Genomic DNA, 22,038 nt, shown 5'->3' with positions numbered 1-22,038 from the left:
TACTTTGTTAGGCTATTTAAGGAGTTTTATAAAAGTAGATTTTGACTCAGGAGTGTAGAATAAGCAAAGATGTATTCTGAGCAGAGAGGTCATTAGAAAAAAGCCTGCTTTTTTTTTTTTTTTTGTTTACCATGACTTCTAGAGGAGGAGTTTTTACTCCTATTTTTCCCATTGAGGAAATTGAGGTTCAGAGAGTGAGCCAGTTGCAGAGTTGAAATTTGAACCCAAGAGTGCAGGGCTTTGTCAGGAGTATTATATGTACTCTTTCTATTACACCAAAATAACCAGCTCCCTTTTGAGTTGCCATGCACTTAAGCCACATTGAATGTGCCTGTGAGGCTTGAATGTTATGCAGTGAAGAGAGACTGAAGACTATGTCTCCAGTCACTGCATCTGAATACATGTTGTTTTCAGGGTGTATCCATTGGTGGGATTGCGCATCATTTTGCTTTTCCAGTACTAAAGGTTAGTTGATTGGGTTTATCAGCCATATGTAATCAGACACACATCTGTGGGATGGTGGTCCATGGCCAAATACACTCTTGTCCCTTGACCATCTACTGTGGTAAATGGAAGGAGCCTAGATTAAAAGTAGAATATCCAGTTCTGAGTAGCATCAATTTGCTATAGCAACAACCTATGCTACCCCAAAATGTTCACTGGGGGGATGAACTATAAGTGGATCTTTAAAAAATAGCAAATTTGATAAAACTGCACACATTTGATTTAATGACCTCAGAGAACTTTACTCATTAAGAATGTAAAAGATTGATTATGAATCCTATTATTCCAAAGCAATGTTTGTGGTTCTGATGAAGACTGAGCAGTTTTGATTTGGGGTAGCTGTTGAAAATATGGATGTACACATGGGAAATAGGTGGTGTTTTATCTTGATAGCATCCTTAATGGGAACATAAGTTCTTAGAAGAGCTCTCATTAGACCCAAGAATACTCTGAATCTAGCTAAAGAGAAAATTTTCAGGTAGTGGGAGTTGCATAGTTGCTTTGACCATACTAAAGTGAATCCTACAATGCAAAGACGATTAAAAGCCTAACAACAGCTTTTATTTCCCTTGATTTATGTATGCTTACCTGCTATTTCTATCCTCTCTGCATTGCTAAGTACCATTTGTATTTTTAGTCCTTTGTTCCACATTTAAGAATATATCCAAGCTTAAGGTTTTTGTTGTTGTTGACTGAAATCTTAGAAATCTCTGGTTTGGATTTTCTAGTTGCGTGTATGTGCTTGCGTGCACACAGTTATAATTGTTGCAACATCTTAGGACAGAAATAATAATATTAATCCCAACATCTTGTTTACAAATTTTCTTTAATCCAGTGTATTTTATGTGCCTGATGTTTTGCTGGATCCAGGTCCGCAGTCCTTTAATATATTAATATGATAACTCCGATTTAGGACTATTCACCCTTCAGTTGAAATACCACAGAGCATAGTAATTCATGTTTTCAAAGGAAATGTGTCTGGCTTTGTGACACGCTCACTAGTGCCCACTGTCTGGGGCTTTCTAGACACTAGAAGTCTTTTCAGAGACTAAAATGTCTCCTGACATGCATCTTTGAATTCCTTTTCACAGGCAAGTTTCAAGTTTCCCTTGAAGAACTGTAAGAAACCACATATGCCCCAAACCTAGGATCCTGGAGTCTTGAACAGAGCAAAGACCCAGGACTCAAAAGACTGGGTTCTGTCCAGGTTCTGCCATTTACTAGTTGTGACACTTGGACAAAGCTCTTTATTCTCTGCAACAGCCTGGTGATCTGTTTGAGGGAGCTGGGGCAGTTGGGAAAGTGGCTCTGTTGCTGAAAACTGAAATTGGAGCATCTGATTAATATCTGTGGAGAAACTCTGTCATTGCCTTTCATTTGCTTTTGTGGTTGCTTTTAAAAGGTCTTCCCTCCCACCCTCAGCACTACACCTTTGGGCTTATTTTCATTACAAATGACTTTCAGCACCTCTTTTTCCCAATCCATTTTAGTCATTGTTCTCTTAAAGAAGTTTTCAGTGAAATCTACTCTTTTTCTGACAAACACTAAAGTACAAATAGCAATACAGTCTTAAACACATGGTATAGGAATTACCTATAGGGACCTATGTAGTAGAAACTTGTTTAGATGAAATATGAAAATCTAGCTGACAAAGAATGGAAAAATACATGTTTTATGTATTTTTAAAATATTTCATGGAAACTTCCTCTCTTATAAGAGAGGAAGGTGGGAATATAAAAATTGAGAGAAAGGATGGGAGAGGAGGGGAGGTGTAGTGGGGATAGGAAGGGCAGCAGAATAGAATAGAAATTATGATTGATGTATGTACATTCCATGTATCTATTATATGTCAAATTACATTCTGCTGTCATGTATGACTAAAAAAAAATAAAAATGAATCGTATGGTTAAAAAAAATCCTCTGCAAGATTACAACCCTCCCCCCCAAAAAAAAAAAAATAGTTGATTTTTTTAAGATTGTGTCATTGGGAAGTAATATTGACTCTTGTTTTGTTTTCTTTGAAAGTTATATAATTCAGGTATTACCACTTTAGTCCTTACCCAGGCTATGAAGTGAAACAGCTCATTTTCCACGGTAGTGTGTTGGGGCTTTTGCAGGAGGCAGTAGCTGACTTCTCCTTCTATTTGCGATTGTAACACTGGAAACTCTCCTTCAAGATTGCACATCACATTTCTATCGGCCATATTCCCAGCATACTTGTAGATAAATTAAGGACAAGATTTTTTTTTTATAGAGAAATAAAGAAGCAGTGTGGCTACAGCACTGCTGAGCTGGAAGTCAGCAAAGTCCTCATTTTCTGTCCATCTCAGCTCCGGATCACCTCCCCTCCTCTATAGCCTTTGTCATTAAACCTCTTTTCTTGCCATTCATCACAACTGTAATGTGCTATCATGCTCAGTCTCCCCAAGTAAATCTTAATCTCTTTGCACACAGAAATAGTTGTGGGGTTTCTGTGTTTTTTTGTGGGTTGTGGTACTTTTCTATAATTTGTTCAGGTTTGGATGCAGAGCTAGACAGAGTCACGTAAAAATGAATCAAATTTTGAAATTGTGACTTTTTGTCTGAGCAGTTGTGTATCTCTGAAGTACACAAGGGATTCCTAGTCCTACTATATTAGAGCCACATTTTGTATCCCACTGGTTACTAGTTATGTAGAAAAGAGGCCCTGATAAGTTTCATATTTTACCTAGCTTTTGAGGAGTATTATGTTCTAATATAAGCTCTGACATTTTGTTTATATTGTGACTTCCCCTCTTTGACCCTGTTTCCTTTTCTGTCAAATTAAGATATTGGCCTTGTTGTTACCTAGGTCTGCTCTGGCCTCATGAGCCTGTGATCTCAGACCTTCCTGGACTGTAAACTTCTCTCCCCTGATTGCTTTTTAGGGACTCCTGTGGAAGCCCATCTTTCTGTCCCCTGCTGCATGTTTTAGAGCCATATGAGAGAAGCCTGGATTGATAAGAGTAGGAGAGGGGTATTTTTTCTGTTTAAAATCATAGAATTATAAGTAAGCCAAAACAGGTGGGAAAATCCTCTCAGATTAATGCAGCTTGAATGGAAGACTCATGCAGGAGAGCCCTGTGTGCTTCAGGCTATAGATCAGTGTGATGGGAATAAATAATTCTGCTTATGAAATAGTGCTCCTAAGTTTGCTTATTAAGAAAAATTTTAGAGAGAGGAAGGAGTTGGTAGTATAATGGAGAGAGAGGGCACTTCCTTAAATATATTTCTTCAATATTCAGTTGATAAATGTGTATATGTAATTTACGTAGGGCAACAATGTATCCTTTCAATACATGTATACATGTATACAGAGTTAATAATCAGATCAGGGTAAGTGGCGTATCCACCACCTTATGTTTCTTTGTGTTGGTAACATTCAAAATCTGAGAACAGACTTTTTCATCCTGCTTTGGCATGTCTCTGCTAATAAACTAGAAACTCCTGAGGCTAGAAACGAGACATTGTGGCCTATGAGTGAGACCACATACCTGTACCCAGATAAATGATGTGCAAGTGCACCCAGAATCATGTCAGTAATTTGAGGAAAGTGTAGGATGGGAATGTTATGCCTGGGGCCTACAGAAGGATTTTTCAATAGAAAGGAAAATATTTTATTAATGACCAAACCAGTTGTGTTGATATCAGACTGGATCATTAAATGTATCACTTGCTGAGAACTAGTAAGGATTCCCAAAGAGTAAGTCATGCCTGAGTCACCTCATTGTTAATGGGATTACTAGGATGGTGGATATAGATAGTGCAGCTTTATTTAATATTTGATTTACTTAAATGAAAACAGACTAGATTGCATGTTTATCAAATTTGTGTGTGAAGTAAACATTACAGGCAAGGGAATAGAAAATCAAAATAGTTTTCAAGCATAGGCATGACAAACACAATTTCAGCCTTGTGGCCATTACCTCTGTGTGGCTATTACTTCTGTGTGGCTGGAGGGGAAGGGTTCAGTTGAAAGCCATATACTCTAGTTTCCATTTAATTTGAGATGTGTTGTTTTTGTTTGATTGTTTATATGTCTGATATAGTCCATAATTGAAAAGTAATATTCAAAATAGCTTTAGATTGAGGGGCTGAGACTATCAAGATAACATTTAATAGAGATATGTATTATATTCTGATTTTTTCAGAATATAATACATATGTATTATATTCTGATTTTTTCATACACATGCAAAATGAGGGATATCTGGCTTCATGGAAGTTTTTATGAAAAGTAAACAACAAAAAAGTCTTGTGGAATGGGATTTCCTTGTGACCTGTGACAATTGTAGTGTGACAATTGCCACTTTTTGATAGCAGAGGCAATAATCCCCCTGAACTCTGTTGCTTAAACTAAACCCCACATTATTCTGTTTATTATTCTGCTCTGGGATCCCCATTTTAGAAGGGTCATTGATAAACTAATATTTATCCAGGGGAGGTGACCAACATAAGGAGGAAGCTAAACATCTGGAAATCATTAGAATGGAGAAGACTTAGAGGCAACGTGGTGATTGTCTTTACATACTTGATTGTCTTTACATACTTGAGGGCAGAAGGCATACAATTTCTTTCTTTCTTTTTTTTTTCCTTCTCGATAAAATAGTTGGAGATTTCAGCTTTTAATATAAAAAAGAGTTCTGTGAAAGTCAGCCTTCTCCATCAAGGACATAAAAATTTTCCTAATGCTGAGCTGTCCATAGTGTTTGAGGAAAACTGATCATACGTTGAGAATATTTTCTGAAGGGTTTCTGCAGTGTGTCTGTATTTGGGTTAGATGACTATCAAAGGCATCTATTTGGGATGTTTTATTTCAAAACAGTGGAACCACTCGGAATTTAGTAGATTCTAAATGGGCAGTGAATTACATGTTAGAATCTTCCTTTAATGAAAGCATATTTGATGCATATTTGCAGATTTTTAAATGGATCTTCAGTTTCCCAAAGAAAGGGGTGCAGTTTTTAACGTGGCCTGCAAGGTTATGGTGATCTGCTCCTAAATGGTGCCCTCCAGGAATTAATTCACCTAAATTTAGCTTCTAAATAACTTCTATAACTTTGTTCTGAAAACATTTTTTGGCCTATGTGATGTTATGTCTGAAAAGCATTCCTTATTAATTTAATTATCTTTTTTTGTGTGTGTGGTTGCTATATTTTTCTCTATTCCAGATGTTGGCTTAAGCCACATTTGTTTTCTGAGAAGCATAAGAAACATCTGAGTCTTTGAGAAGTTAGAGATGCTTTTCTGAATTGATTGAAATAGATAACTCTTTGTGGTCCAAACTTACCAGAGGAACTTTTTGAACGGAGATCCCTGCAGAGAGAGTAGCAGAGTCCTCAATCCTTGCCCATTACAAAAGTAGAAACACCCAAGAATAGGGCTTTCCCAGTACTGTTAATGTAGAATATTCTCTTTCCCCAGCATAGAATTCCCAGACTCCACCCTTCCTGTGGTTACCACTGATTTCCAGGAGGCTTAGGGAATCAGGGTACAGGAAATGAGTCTCCCTACACCATCCTCATTTGCTAAGAGTTGTTGGTGAAAGAAGGAACCTGCTACCTCATCAGTCTGGAAACCCTGACCTCTTGGTTTAAGTAGTGTGACTGTGTGACACCAGGCCAGGCTTTGGGCCAGATGTCAAGGTGAGATGTTCATTTCTGCTCAAGGGGTTTTCAGTTGCTTAGTCTTCCTCTTTGCCTATAGACTAAATTGTGCCCACTCTTTTTTTTTTTTTCACAGACATGTCAATGACCCAAGTGTTAGTTTCTTTGAGGCTGATTGTATCACAGGGACATATATTTGAAATAAAGCCATGAGACTTTGGTGATGGCATTTTAGGACTTAAATAAAGAAGACATAGAAGCAGCGTTTGGAAGGTTCTTTCCCAGTGCTGGTGCAATCACACTGGGCAACTGCCTACTCTGCCTCCTTACTGTGGCTCTGCCTAGTTTTTATTTGGAGAGCTGTGCTTGTGGCCTTCCGAATTCTATGTAGCAGTAGCTGAGGTTCAGCATGTGAAATGAAATCATGTTTTTTGTATTCTATGGCTGTTTGCATAAAAATATACTCTGTTGTCTGACACCAATTTTTTTTCCCTCTCGGTTCCTAAAGAGGGCCCAGCCAATTTCATCTCTGACAGATCTCTTTAAGACCTTTTTCTAAGTATGTCTTTGAGCAAGAGGAATGAGGAGTTCACCTCTTATGGAATGCATTGACAAAGCAAGCTAGAAAAACAAAACTTGTAGGGAAGAGCTTTTCTTAAATGTTATCTGTTACTTTAACAGGCCAATTCAGGTCATGTTAGAACAAGTTATTTGATCTGCAAACAATCTCATTCTTAGGTGAAATTTCTGACAATGATGATAATCTGTGGCCTATTGCTGCCATTCACTCTAAAACTTAGAATCCAATCAGTTGATTGTTGGCTAAACATTCCTTGTGTACTTAGTGGTGTTAGGTCTTGGGCAAAATGCTAAGTAAAGAAAAAGGTCTTCATCCTCAAAAATAATACCCAGTCTAGCTGGTGAGATAGAACAACAGCCTATAGGCCTGACCATGTATATTAACCACTTCCTTATAGGATATCTATCCTAAGGATAAGGCTTAGTGGGTTCCAGAAAGTCCAGAAAGCTTCCTCAAGTAGCAGAGCAGGGGAAAAAAGGAAATTCAGCTTGCCATCCCGAGGACTTTTAGAAGTCACTCATGGTGATTTCATGTGAGAACAAAGTCAGGCCATGCAGTCTGCAGACAGTGGGGCCCAACAAGGGGGAGATTGTGATGAGCTTTATGATTCATAACTTGGAAGTCATCATAAAGAGCTTTGCTTCCACTTGAACCATGGGTGACCCAAGAAATTCACAAAAATAAATGGCTTATTGTTTAACAGGAGAAACCATTGATATGGAATAAGAACAGTATTTGCCCCAAAGATGGCATTTTACTCTTGTGGGAATACTGAATAGTAATGGGGGAAAGTTTAAATTTAGTAATATTAAAATTTTTAAATGCTTTAGCAATATTTTTCCAAAAGGAACTGTCATTTTCTTGGCCATAAATATTTTCTCAAAAATAGTAGACAAGGTGCTCAGCAGGCATTTTAAATTCTAACTTAAGGATTTCACAGTACCAAGTTCCAAATGCTGACAATATGCAGTTTTTTTTATCCTATGTAGTAGGGATCATTTTAAGTCCAGAAGTATATATGTATATTTTTATTTTCAAACAGATATGAATTAGGGAATAAATAGGCAGGCAAAGATTAATTATAGTAGGCTTCAAATGAAGACATGGAAAAATAACATTATAGTATGTTTTGGTTATCTTTCCCTGACTGGCATAGTTTTTTTCTACTCTGCTTCTGAGTCTTGACCCTTGCTAGACTATAGTACACCCTCCTGCCCAACCTCATTCTCAGGGGACAAGTTCAAAACCCCCACTGGTGCCTGAAACTATAAAGTACCAGATCCTACGTGTACTATGTTTGTTACTATAATACCACACACTATAGCTGTAACTTGAATTGTGGCAGAAAAACTAGCACGAATTTCTTTTTTCTCTCTTTACAGTTTCACAGGGACTACTTCATTTGTTCTTATCATAAATCTTACCACCAACCTGATTATTCTCTTTCCTTATTAAGTTGAGAACTTCTACTTTTTAGGAATCATCTTATCTTGGGCATATCTGAATTTCAAGCATCACTGTTGTTATGACTTGAACACAAGCACTCATTACTGCCATGGTCATTCTGATAAGTGAGGTGGCTGGCTGTTCACAGGTGGGTAGCATCTATATTGTGGATATGCTGCACAAAGGGCTGACTCACGTCTCTGGTGGTACAGAGCAGGGTCGAATGAAATTTATTCATGCTATTCAAAATGGTACACAAACTAAAACGTATCAATTGTTTATTCCTGGAATTTTCCATGTGGTATTTTTGGGCCATGGGTAACTGAAATTGCAGAAAGCAAAACCTCAGCTAAGCAGGGACTCCTTCATTTATAATCTAGTTAAAACAAGCTTCATTAGTCACATTGGCTGGACTAGATGCATTGTGACCTGCATGCTTTTGCTTGTTCCTCCTTAGCTTATTTTTCTCACTCACCTGGAACATTGAGACATTCCGCTGCTTGTCTCCCTCCAAGCCAGTTACAGACATCCTCTTTTTTATAGTATATGTTCTCTTTTTTTATGTTTATGATCAAGAAGTTTATTTATTGGCATTGGAGAATTTTTGCACTATTGCATGACTACATGAATTGAAAATATGTAAAATATATATGAAATTGGATGGGCCCCTCTCATGAAAGAGAGAAAAGAGTAAATGGTCATAGGTCAGCATTAATAAGCATTTGTTTCACCATGTGTTCTCATATCACTTGAATTTGTGACAATTCTTCATCACCATTAAATATATTTACTGAGGGCCTGTTCTGTGCCCTTGTCTAACATCCTGGGTCTCATCTCTTGTTTGAAAGAGAAGAGAGGTCTGCAGTCCATCTTCTGTGGTCAGATGTTAGAAAAAGTTCTGTGTTCATAGGCTCCTACTTCCTCCCCTCCTAATCATTCCTCAGACTACTGCAGCCAACTCCTTCTACCACTGTGCTGAAACTGTATCTAGAAAGGTGAAATTGTAGTGACCTCCTAGTTAAAAAAGCCATTGGATGCTTTGCAGTCATCTTTTTTGGTTTGTATCTGGAGTTGACACTATTGCAAACTTCCTTTCATATGATACTCTTTCCTCAGTGACCTTCTCTGGCCACTTCTTTCTGCTTCCTCCTGTTGCCTTTCAGACATTGATGCACCTCTTTGTCCTGCCCTCAGCCCACTTCTTTTTCGATCTTATGCACTCTGGAGTTGCCACACACCTACACTGATAAGTCAATTCTAGATCTGGAACTCATAGAATCAAATGAAGCTTGCCCACCCCCCCTGCCCCCCACCAACTGGGAATTAAACCAGGGGTACTCTACCACTGAACCACATCCCCAGTCCTTTTATTTATTTATTTATTTTTTTGAGACAGGATCTCACTGAGTTGCTTAGAATCTTACAAAGTTGCTGAGGCTGGCCTCAAACTTGAAATCCTATTACCTCAGTCTCCCAAATCACTGGGGTTATAGTGATGTACCACCTATTGGACAGCTTCTTCTGCCTGTGCCACAGGCACCCATAAGTTAGCAGTTTCAGTTACCTTGGCACACTGAGGGCTGAACATCCAGTCCTCTCCTCGTCACATGTAATGCCTGACATCACACTCCATCCACCTGGCAGAAGTTCCCTTCTCCAAAGAAAATGATGGAATCTGGACTCACAGAAGCTTCTCCACCGTAACTGACTGCTCATGCTTGCTCGGTTTTCTTTTCTTTTATTCTCTTCCTTCTCTTCCTCCTCCTTCTTCTTTCTCTTCTTCATTTTTTTGTCCCTCTAGTGCTGGGAATGGAACCCAGACCTGATGCCTGCTAGGCACTGTACCTCTCAGGGGCACTCCACCACTGAGCTACACGCCCAGCCCTCCTGCCTACTCAATAACAAAGGAACATTTGTCTTTAAAAATATATATATCACTTTCTTCCCAAAGCCCTTTAGGGAGTGTGAAATGATTTTTTTTTCTTATATTGATTATCATCAGTTTGAGGTAGCAAGTGGCAGGCATTGGTAACTTTCTTTGGAGATAAAAAAAAAAAGATGACACTCCAGAGTCCAGAAGGAATAAATCTAATATGTCCACAGTGAAAAAATGACTGTGGAAGGAGTCAGGGACTATGAGTCACTCACTCAACAGATATTTATTGGGAACATCAAAGTGTCAGGCACTAGAAAAATGCAGTGTTGAGTCAGACCCAGGGTTCTGTCATGATGTGCTGTGACACTTCTTGTCCCTATCTTTCGTACTCTGATTTTTTTCATCCTAATTAGTGATTAATGATAACAATTAGCAAATGTTTACCATGGGCCAGGCACTGTTTTAGAACCTTACACATACTAACTCATTTAATCATCACAAAAGTCACTGTGAGCTTATTATCATTGTTATTATTACTGAGGGAGGGCAAAGGCTGGGCAGAAGAAAATTTAGAAATATGCCCTACTTCAGTCTGCTGGTAAGTGATAAGGCATGGATTTGAATCCAGGTGATCTGACTCCAGAACCCATCTTCCATTGTCTTGGCTATCCTAACTCCTCACCCCATAGCAAGTCCTTCCACTAGCTATCCATGATGCTCTGTGATGTAAGACAAGCTAGTTCTCCACGTGCCAGAGTTAACCTGTGGTTTTGAATAACAAATATTTAGACTTTTCTTTCTTGAAACACTTGCCCCCTTGGGCATTGCATTGGCAGTGGTCTCTTTTTCTAATCTGAAATCCACAGAAAAAAAAGAAAAAGTTGCAGTTAGGTCCAAGTGGTTTTGACAGGTTGCTAAATAAAACTGGCTTAACTGAAGTTCTGAGAATTTCTTACAAAAGAAAATTTCCTTAGTATAGGAAATCATGGGTCATTGCAGTTATAAGTGTCTTAGTAAATAGAAAATGTAACTTGAGGCTAAGAAGCATAAAATCTTAATGAGATTATTTGTGGGTTGCTATTTATGCATACCTTTTAAACCATTAAAAAATGTTTCCTATCTGTCTTCCGTGTGTCATGTTAAGTTTCCACTGTTGAAATCTTACATAACTTTTGAGAATCTCCAGAGTTGCTAAAAGGAAAGAAAAAAGCAATAGTAACAAAAATTTATGTAGAATTTGAAATTTACAAAGTACTTTCACATACAGTAACCTTTCTGATCATCCCTGTTTTTATTCTCTTAGAAAATAGAATCACAAGGCTTTCAATGAAAATTTATAAAATTACCTATGTTTTCATATATGGTAATTCTGAACTGATTTGGAAAAACTCAAATCTGAATCAGTGATGTGTTTAAATTACTAATGTTACTCCAAATTGCAGGTAGTAACTTTGGGGAACTTCTCTGACAGATACATAACAGGAGCATTTGGCTGACCATAAGGTCTATGAAGTGGTTAAAACCTCCTTTGGTTCCTTAGTTTTGAGTTTTCCTTGTGCTTAGTCCCACTTCCCTCCTTCACCAACTTGAGGTGAGGGCACACTGAGGGCGAGGTAGGCTCCTCTGAGGCTTTTGGCAGCAGGGAGAACACTTGGCTAGGCCATTTGTGCCCCGACTACCAGCTACAAGAAATCAAAGATTTCTCTCAGCTGTAGATGAAAACTCTTAGACACATAGGAAAACTTTATATTTCTATATAAATATCGTGTGTGTGTGTGTGTGTGTATGTATATATATAGTTGTAGATGGAAACAATGCTTTTGTTTTTATGTGGTGCTGAGGATCAAACCCAGGGCCTCACACTAGGTAAGCACTCTACTACTGAGCCACTACCCCAGCCCCCATAGGGAAACTTTAGTTCAGCCTTAGAATGAAAATTAGGCATGACCCCAGTAGTGAGATTTTCCTGCTCAGTATATAAAGTGAGAGCATTAATAAAGTATATATTTGTATGAAAGTTGCTGCTCTACAAATAAATCTGCTCTTTTTTGATTATTAGAACTGTACAGGAAGAAGTCATCTGTTTTGGCACAAACTATGGAAATATATCTAGGTAGCCAAGGAAAAACTGAATTGTTACTGAAGGATGTGTCACACAGAAAAGAAATAATTTTCAAAGCAGTGGCTGGAAACTATTTTCAAACATGAATCTAGGGAGTCCCATGAGCTGTCTGTGTGGGTGATGGGTGAGTAGTATTGGTTTGGTTCTTGCCGGGCTACTTATTTATTTATTTTCCCACAAAGATTCCTTCTTTCCTGTGAAATGAGAGTTGAAGGTGCAGCTCCATTTCGGTGAAGTAGAATTCATTTATACTTACTATAACTTGTATAAATCTAGTGAAGAGAAACAGGTTTTCTTGCTAAGCTTCAGTATTATATAACTAATATAATACAATTATTTTCTTTAACCTTTTTTTAAAAACTACATGATTTAAGATATTTAAGAATTTAATTCATAAGAGATTGCAACTGGACATAGGAGAAAGACTAGAGAAGGATCAGCATTCTGCTACCTGGTTGAACACATCTCTAAAGTGGCAGCCTTAGAATACCATGTCCTGATAGAACTCCCTATTGAAAGCCAGCCAGCAGAGCCACTTCTTTATGCCCTACTCCTTACCTGAAGCACTGTGAATTGTCACCAGGGCCCTGAGTATGAACATAGGTGACTCCACAGGATTGCTACTCAGCCTGACAGAAGGGAACTAGTGTCACTGGGCAATCCACACTCTGATTTAGAAACCCTAGGCTGTGGGTTTGGAATTGGCCAGATACCCTGGCTCAACCTTGAATAAATATTCCTGAGGCCTAAATAGGATAGGAAATTCAAAGCCCTATTTTTCCCAAGTTCTTCCATAACCAATCCATGGCTGCTTGTTGTGAGATTTAAGTGGAGAGGCCATGTTTTGGAGGGGAAACAAGGCGTCATTCTTTACTATAAATTAATTCTCCCATAGCAGTTCCCTTTTCTCGTAGAAGTGAAACCATTAGAGGGGCCAGATCAAACCCACTCTAGTCATTGACCAGGGCCAGCTTTATCACACACCCTGCCCAATGTAGTAACAACCTGTGTGAAATGACTTGAGAAATCTTAGGCAGTGCCCTCTCCCCACCCAGATATCTCAAATGCAGCCTTCATCTTAAGCCAGGTCTTAAAGACTCAGGTAGACTTTTATTCTTTTAGTATTTGGATTTCATCCCTTCTAAGAAAATGGACATCACAGTGGGAGGTAAATGACTTTTATGTTATTATAGTCACTTATGCCATGATATAAATTAGTTTAAGTTTCTTTGGTTTTGAAAGAAAGATAATTAGATGACAATGGGGAGAAGGTGCAGAATTGGAACAAAGGTGGGAAGCACAGTCATCACTCTTGTGGCCTGGCTGAGGACTCTGTGACTTCTTTCCCATTAGAACTTGCTTCTATGCTTTCAGGGAAACAGGGCATCCTATTTTCCATTTACTTCTCCCTTCTCTCAAACAAAGACTTGGAGGTCTTTTTACGGCTTTGACTCTTCCTTACCCCTTCTAGATGTAGTTCCATTTCCTTTCCAAGATGAAAGCATGTCTTTGTCCCCTCCCAGAATAGTTCCAGGCAGCAGAACATAGTGAATCCTTCCAGATAAAGAGGATGCTGATAAAATGCCAGATTGTTATCAGAGAAGCAAAGTGAGGGGAGTCAAGTCCCTACCATTAATTACCTTATTACAGCTTTGTTTATATCCTGTTCATTTGGGGCATGTTTTTCTTGGACAGTTTCTTATCTGTGTTCTGAACTGCAGTCTGAAGTTTGCAAAACTCCCAAAGGTCAGGAAATAGTGGGTTCCTTCTTTGCTTAATGGCAAGGAAGAGAAGATCAAAGTTTCTATCTTCATCTGGAAGGAAATAGACAAGTGCTTGGTTTGGGCAGCCTATTCCTCACCTCAGTAGACAACTATACTGTGCTGATTGAGCTCTGGCTCTGAATATTGAGGAAGTTACCTGGAAATAGAATGACATTTATCTCTGTGAAGCCATGAGCATCAAGCAGTGATTGTATATCCAGACATTGAGGCTGGAGTCCAGTTGAATCTAAAGTAATACTACTTGGTAGTTTTAGTAAATATACTTGATGCCACTGAACTGTATTCCTAAAAATGGCTAAAATGGTTGACAGAGTTATGTTTCTTTACTAAACAAGTTCATATCTGACCTCATGTTGTTTTATTCGGTTTGGTCTGCAGCCCAACCCATCTTTGCTAACAAGACTATGGACATAATTCAACCCACCCTCTCAGCTCACTGGTGATGTGGGCTTCTGAAGACCAGAACATTGTGTTTTTCATAAGACAAAATCCTACAAGCATGTTATCTGGTAATATACCTGCAGTACGAATTTGAAGAATAAAAGAAAGAAAAAGCGAATAAGAGAATATACCTCATTCTAAATCATGAAACTTAGTTCTTATTAACTCCAGAAGCCCTCGCTCAGAGCTCCAATGTAAAGTGTCTTGTTTTTACCTTGTGTGCATGTCTCCTGGTTCATCGCTGTCATCACTTGAAGTTAGCTGATAAAGTCAATTTGATTTTTGCAGGCGCTTGCTCATATTTAAATTTAGTATTTCCTTAGAAGAGGCTAGAAAAATGAGGGACTTAGGGAAAAGTTAAGGTAAATCTTGAAATATATAAAAGCTCACTTTGAGTGAAAACTAATTAAAAACAAGCCCTGGCCTTTTCATAGGCAAGAAAAAATTGGAATGGCGACAGGGGATGTATTCTTTAGGAAATAAAAACTTTGCCAGAAATAGCATGGGTGGTTAAAGGAGTCTAGTGTGAAAGTTGCATCGTTTAAAAAATAATATATCTTTACTTTCTTCTTGACTAATGGTTTTGTCAGAATAACTGTTTAGATAATAAATGAAGTACTTTGAAGTGCATAGGGGAATGAACATTTCTGTGCCTTGTACTAAATGGTGATACAGATTATAAACTAAATGATGCCAAACTTCATTAGTTCATCCCAGATCTGCACACTAGCAAGCTTAGTCAAAGCCGTAGAAATCTACTGAGGAAATCATGAAAATGAATGGAATTGATCCAGAATGTTTTAATTTTCTTCCGAAATGTTATATTTATTAGACCTCAACACCCAAAAGTTAAAACAGTATTGAATTTCACACATAGCACTTTATTTGTAATCTTAGGTTAAAGGTTATGGCTTTGGCATGACTGAAGAATAATGACTCATACATTTTACACTGACTTTATTTTATTTCTGATACGCATAAAGGAGAGCTAGGGAGTAAGATGATAGTGCATTAAGGCTGAATTTATTAGTTGATTGGACACAAATGGAAATACAGAATGTCACTTAATGATTTTTTTGTTTCTGTTGATATTTGTATTTATACTTTGGGTGAAGACTGTGAAATGCTAACTTATACTTAAAATGCAATATAAAATATCTCTTGACTATTAAAATTAGGAGTGAGAATTAACAGTGATTTTTTTCTAATAAATGTCTCAAACTATACATAGCTAAAATCTTATCATGTGGACATTTTGGAGAATGTGACCAGTACTCTGCATTTAAATGTGCCCCATCTTAAAATGTAGTCATCATGAAATTAATACATTAAGGCATGGTCACAATCCAGGAAAAGACTTGAAGGTAATATGAGTCTCCCCAGAATTAGTAACCTAATTAAATGCTAGATAGCTTCAGCTTTACAATAATGTACCATGCTTCTGAACAAAGATAACACCACCACTGAAACTGTATACTTGTAACACTAGTACATTTTTAATTAGTGGCAGGGTACGTGTGTGTGCTCATTTTTGTTTCATCTTTGGACTTTGCACAGCTGTTTCCATTGTGCATTTATTTGGACTATATCCAGTGAGGACAGTCACTGATTTGGCTTGGTTTTTTCAGAATTTGGGATGATTCAAACTGGTTTGAATCAAAGTTACCTTTTTGCTATGGAAAAGGCAACTTTGGGGGGTATTTAATATATAAAACTGGTTTAATCTACTCAAGAAGAAGAGAAAATCTGATTTACCTTAATAGCTCACATGGAAAATTGTACCACCAAATGCAGATGAGTTTATTGAAGACGGTCCATCAGATTTGGCATCTCTTGGTTGAATAATTTGAGTTGTATGTACACTTAAAAGTAATACAGCTGAATTTCTTTTAATATATATTATTGCTCAATTCTTTGATGGTAAAAATGCCTTAGAATTGGAGTGCATCAGTTTCAATATTAGTGTAGGCTTTTTTTCTTTTTTTCTTTCTTTAGTTGTACATAATACCTTTATTTTATTTATTTATTTTTGTGTGGTGCTAAGGATCGAAACCAGGGCCTCACATGTACTAGACGGGCGCTCTACCGCTAAGCCACAACCCCAGCTCCTAGTGTAGGCTTTTGAGTTAGAGGAACCTGACTTTGAATCCAGCTTGTTCACTCACTTCCTTTATGAGCTTGGGCAAGTTACTTAATCTCTCTGAGATTGTCTAGAAGAGAGCATGTGGAAGCTTCAGAACATTGTCCTAAAAACATTTTGGGTTTTTAGTTCTTATGTGATTATTAGGACTTAAGTATTTATTGATTTGATTTTTTAAGAGAGCACAAGGAAAAGTTAATTCTGGTTGGAAAAGTTTAAAAGAAATAACTGGACTTGTTTAATCTGAGGGAGAGAAGACAGGATGTTCCAGAGATAGGGCTAGAGGAAGAGAAGAGAAAAGAAGACAGGATTAGACCTCAACTTTTCTAGTGGATATGATAGGATTTTCTTTAAGAACAGTTTCAGTGAGGTCTGACATAAACTGCACATGTTTAAAATGTATAGTTTGATAAGTTTATATACAATCTAAAACCATCACCATCGTCAAGATAGTGAACATATCCTTCACCCTTTGTAGTCCTTACACAGCCACTCCATTGCTGGCATTGGCTGTTCCGGGTTCTGTCACTCTAAGTTAATTTGCACTTCTTTGTATTTCATGTAAATGAAATCATACAGTACGCGTTCTATTTTGTCTGACTTTTTCATTCAGCCTAATTATTTTGAGATTCAGCCATTTGTTACACGTACCCATGAATTTTTTTTCCTTTTTATCATCAAATAGAATTCCAACATATTGATCTACCATATATTTATTTATGTATGCAACTGTTTATTTATGTACTCAACCATTTTAGACATTTATCTTGTATCCAATTTGGGACCATTATAAATGAGTTGCTATGAAGATTTCATGTACAAGTCATATTCTAGACGTGCTTTCATTTCTCTAGAGTAAACATACAGAAGTGGAATGGGTGAACTATATGGTTGGTGTATGTTTAACTTTTTAAGAAATTGAACAATTTGTTTTCCAAGGTGATTGTATTATTTTACATTCCCACCAACAGAGTATGAGAGTTCCAGTTGTTCCATGTCCTAGCCAACACTTCGTGTGCTCGATGTTTTTCATTTTAGCCTTTCTAGTGAGTATGTAGTTATGTCTACTTGGGGTATTAATTTGAACTTCCCAAACAACTGGGGATCTTGAGCATCTTTTACATGTGTTTATGTGCCATCCATATATCTTCTTTGTTGAAGTGTCTGTTCAGAGCTTTGACCCATTTTTTTTAAAGAGAGAGTGAGAGAGGAGAGAGAGAGAGAGAGAGAATTTTTACTATTTATTTTTCAGTTCTCGGTGGACACAACATCTTTGTTGGTATGTGGTGCTGAGGATTGAACCCGGGCCGCACGCATGCCAGGTGAGCATGCTACCGCTTGAGCCACATCCCCAGCCCCTGACCCATTTTTTTTAACTGGGTTGTTTGTTTTGTTATTTCGAGTGTATTCTGGGATCAAGTCTTTTAGGCATAGATTCATTTATTTCTCTGGCATGTAGAACCAGAAAAACAAAATTAAATTATATCAAGAAGAAGTCTACTTACACAGAAGGAAGTACTTTTTGACTGTGGCAGTCTAAACATGGGCATGGGTCAACCAAAGGAGGATGTAAAACTTTCCCTGGACTTATTTTAAAAAGGGCTGGCTGTAGTGGGATACTGTAGGCATGCAGAAGTATGACTCAGTTTACCTAACTGAAGTTTTCATTTGAGAGAAGATATCTTCCCTGGGATGGGTCTCTTGCTAACATCTTAGTATCCCTTGCTCTTTTGTGCTATTTTTTCCAGGCAAAAAAAAGTGCAATTTCTTGGGATTTTTCAAGACTTTTCCTGTACTTTATGATTTTTAAAAAGTCATTCTTTCTGATTTTAGCTTGAAGTGTTGCTACGAAATATGAGGAAGGTCATTCGGGGCATTAATTAACTTCAGCAAAAACAATTGCAATCTCTACAGAGCAATCATATTAAAAGAAATGCTCAAATTTCTCTCATCCAGCAGTAGCACCAATCATTGTTTTTGCTGATGGTATTGGACAGATTAATTCAACTCTCTGTAGAGGTAAAATAATTAACTAGATTCTAGAGAGGAGGTTTTCTGTGATTAAAGGACTTGGGTTGTTGTGGCCCTTGGATGGGAAGAGTCAGGGGTGCTTTAATGACAGGATTTCAGTAGAGCTAATGAAAGATTTTCCTGTATGTAGAAAACACTGGTTATTTGTTCTCCAACTCCACAGATTGCCCAAACTGGAGGATGTTGGCTCCAACTATAAGGAGATTGAGTATGGTTAGTGTTAGGCATAAAATTTTTATTATCAGCATCAATATTATTATGAGATTAAGCAATGGAACAAGTCAAGATAGACCATGAAGATATGTGAGAATAATAATAATAAAAAAAAAGATAGCCATCTGCCTGGACTGTTTAAATGCCCATTGATTTATAGGATCTTGTTATTGAAGGAAACTGTAGAGATCACTTCTCCTAAAATAACCTTTTACAGAAGGGAATATGAGAGGACATTATGTAACTTGCCTCTGGCTACATTGTTAGATACTAATATTTTAATTTTAGGATGTTGCAAAAGTAATCTCACTTAAAAGAGACACAAAGGAAACCATGTGTTTCTGCTTCATGAGAAGGTTTCACATGACCAAAATAGTCCCTTAAAGCTGATGACTTATTATTTTTTCCTAAGCCCATGAAGATTCTGACCTATGTTTATCTTTGCTTGTCATTAAAAATATTAAAGATTTTTATTCAGGCATTTTGAACTTCTCTCTAAATAAATATGATACTTCAAGTGACTGAAGGGTAATTTGACCTGAAGTGATCAATGATGATAGAGGACAGCAGGGGACATTGCCAAATCCTTTGTGGAACCTAGCCCAGTATGATATGGGTTCTATATTTTGAAGAAAGATTACAATTTGGTAAATGCCTTTGGCTCAAAATCCTGTGACTGATTTGCCTTTTAAAAGGTAGTACTTTATAAAGCTGTAAGACTTTGTTTTGTTAAAGACTAATTGGATTGGTAGAAAACATATTTAGGCTGTCAATTCATTGTGAATGGGGTCTGCAAATACGAATTCTAACCATTGGAATTAGTGGGCTAAATTGCTTGTAAAGGATTCCACATCCACAGTCATGACAGAAAGAAATCAGTATAAGGCCTTTTATTTGGTTGTGGTTATGTTTTATTTGGACTCATCATTTTGTACATGTTCCCACTAAAGTGAAAAACCAATATATATTTATATAATGTTGTGTACTTGTTGTATAGGGTTTATCTGAGTATAAAAGTGGGATAAAATACTTAAAAGTATCACCCCATGATAACCAATGGATTTATTTTCAAAATTGCATTTGTTGTTGTCTAGGCAAAAAATGATGAAAAATTTAAATGAAACATAATTTTCATACTTCATCTCTGTTTTTATAAGAATAAGTAATAAGGGGTTAATATACAGAAATCATGCATCCTTTCATTTATTTAAGAAATATTTGACACAGTGGGCATCATGCTAGGCACATGCCTATAATCTCAGGATCTCTGGAGGTTGAGGTGGGAAGTTCACAAGTACAAGGCCAACCTGGGCTATTTGGTGAGATCTTGTCTCAAAATATAAAGTAAAAAGGAGCAGGGGAGTAGCTCAGAGGTAAGACATACCTGGGTTCAATCTCCCTTACTGCAAAACAACAATAACAACACAACAAAGAGTGTTGGGGATGCAGCTCAGTGGTAGAGTGCCCCTGGGTTCAATTCCCAATTCTGCACAAAGAAAAAGGAAGAAGAAGGAGGAGAAGGAATGTTAGTAATTCCGATTTTCTGTGTGTGGGGTGGGTACTGGGGGTTGAAACCAGAGCCTTGGCATACTAGGCAAGTGCTCTTCCACTGAGCTTGAGACAGGTTTCTCTATGTTCCCTCAGCTGCTCTTGAATTTGCTATCCTCCTGCATAATTCTCTTGAATAGATAGGATTACAGGTATGTTTCACTATACCTGGTTGTAATTCTGTTTTGTGGCTTTTTATCCAGCCCCCATACTGGGGATTAAACCCATGGCCTTGCACATACTAGGCAAGTGCTCTACCTCCTGAGCTACACCCCCAGCCCCTGGCTGTAATTCTAAATAATTAAAACACATTCTTCCAAAAGCTTTTAAAAATAACTACCACACTGTAAACCTTTCCCTTTCTTTGGTGGAAAAATTCCCTTACTTTATTTTCTTGCACTAAAAGGAATGGCATGAATGCTAGCAGCCATTATCTCTGTGACCTTGTGTCCTTGCCACATTATGTGGCTGAGTGCTGTGCCCAGTTCTTGCTACATTATGTATAACCATAGAAATGTGAAGTTGTGTTGCAATTGTGTACAATGAATCCAAATGCATTCTTCTGTCATATATATCCAACTAAAATAAATTAATTAATTTTTAAAAAAGAGAGAGATATATCAAGGTGATGGAAACCACTCCCCAGCTCCTGGCAGCTCCCATTTTCATAGCCTAGAATTTATATTCTGTGGCAGATCAGCCTGGACAAAAGCCTTGGTAACTGAGAGCCAGAGTCAAGGTGGCCTCAAAATCATGCATCTGCTAAGGCCCAGGCTGCTGTTTAGCTTGTTCCAATTGATCATGCACTGAAGTTTTAAAATATTCTATCATGGCTTATTATTGTCAGCATAAAATGTCACTGCCATAAAAGTATACTTTAGAAAGGTTTTAACATGATGAAGAGTCTTAATTTTTAAAGAGCAGTATTACTTTTGAGCTACTTGGTAGGTCCAGAGATTTACACTAAACATTCTACCTCAAAAGCATAATAGTTTTTTTTTGTTTTGTTTTGTTTTTTAATATTCATTTTTATAGGTGTAGATGGACACAACACAATGCCTTTATTTTTATGTGGTGCTGGGGATCGAACCCAGGTCCCACCTGTGCTAGGCAAGCGCTCTACCACTGAGACACAATCCAGCCCCAAAAGCATAATAATTTTTGCTTTATTTTGTTTGTTAGATCTAGAAGGCTTTCCACTCAGACTTCTGGAGATGTACAGTTTTTAGCTCAGTACTCTCTACTGTTCTTACTTTCCCCTTAATACCCAAATGAAGGACTTTAGAAAATCAAACTTGAAAAGTTCTGAACCCACTGCTTTTCTAAGAAATATATTTAAATAAATAAATTCATGAGCTGTGCAGAGTGCACAATTACAGTAAATGCAACTTTTTTGAGTTACAGGAAAGGAGCAATTAGTTCAGGTGGTGGTAGATCTTTTGATGACTTGAAAATGGGTCTAGGAAGGACAAGTAGAGAATCTGGCAACCTTGACCATTGCTGTATTCTCCAAGAATGCAGAGAATGGTTTTAGGGATGCCTGGAATTGCAACATGGTTAATAGTACCAAAACACAGAGAATGACTGCCTTTTCACATTCACTAGATACAAACTTATTTTTTTTTAGTATTTCTCTTTTTTATACATGTATATGTATATACACATGCTTTTAAAAGCACATGCTTTCCTCAGTGCAATATTTAAACCACATGAAAAAGAAGTCTGGTGG

At 37.5% G+C, this 22,038-nt stretch overlaps 1 protein-coding gene across 1 annotated transcript in view; it reads left to right on the top strand.

The window, feature by feature from the left end:
• The window catches only part of LOC144373912 (tRNA (32-2'-O)-methyltransferase regulator THADA-like), a 71,273-nt gene that overhangs the window by 44,141 nt on the left and 5,094 nt on the right, over positions 1 to 22,038 (top strand). The window lies entirely within an intron of this gene.

This window comes from Ictidomys tridecemlineatus, unplaced genomic scaffold (genome assembly GCF_052094955.1).
Source record: "Ictidomys tridecemlineatus isolate mIctTri1 unplaced genomic scaffold, mIctTri1.hap1 Scaffold_521, whole genome shotgun sequence".
In the NCBI taxonomy this organism is placed as follows: Eukaryota; Metazoa; Chordata; class Mammalia; order Rodentia; family Sciuridae; genus Ictidomys; species Ictidomys tridecemlineatus.
This window is presented reverse-complemented; position numbering and strand designations above follow the sequence as displayed.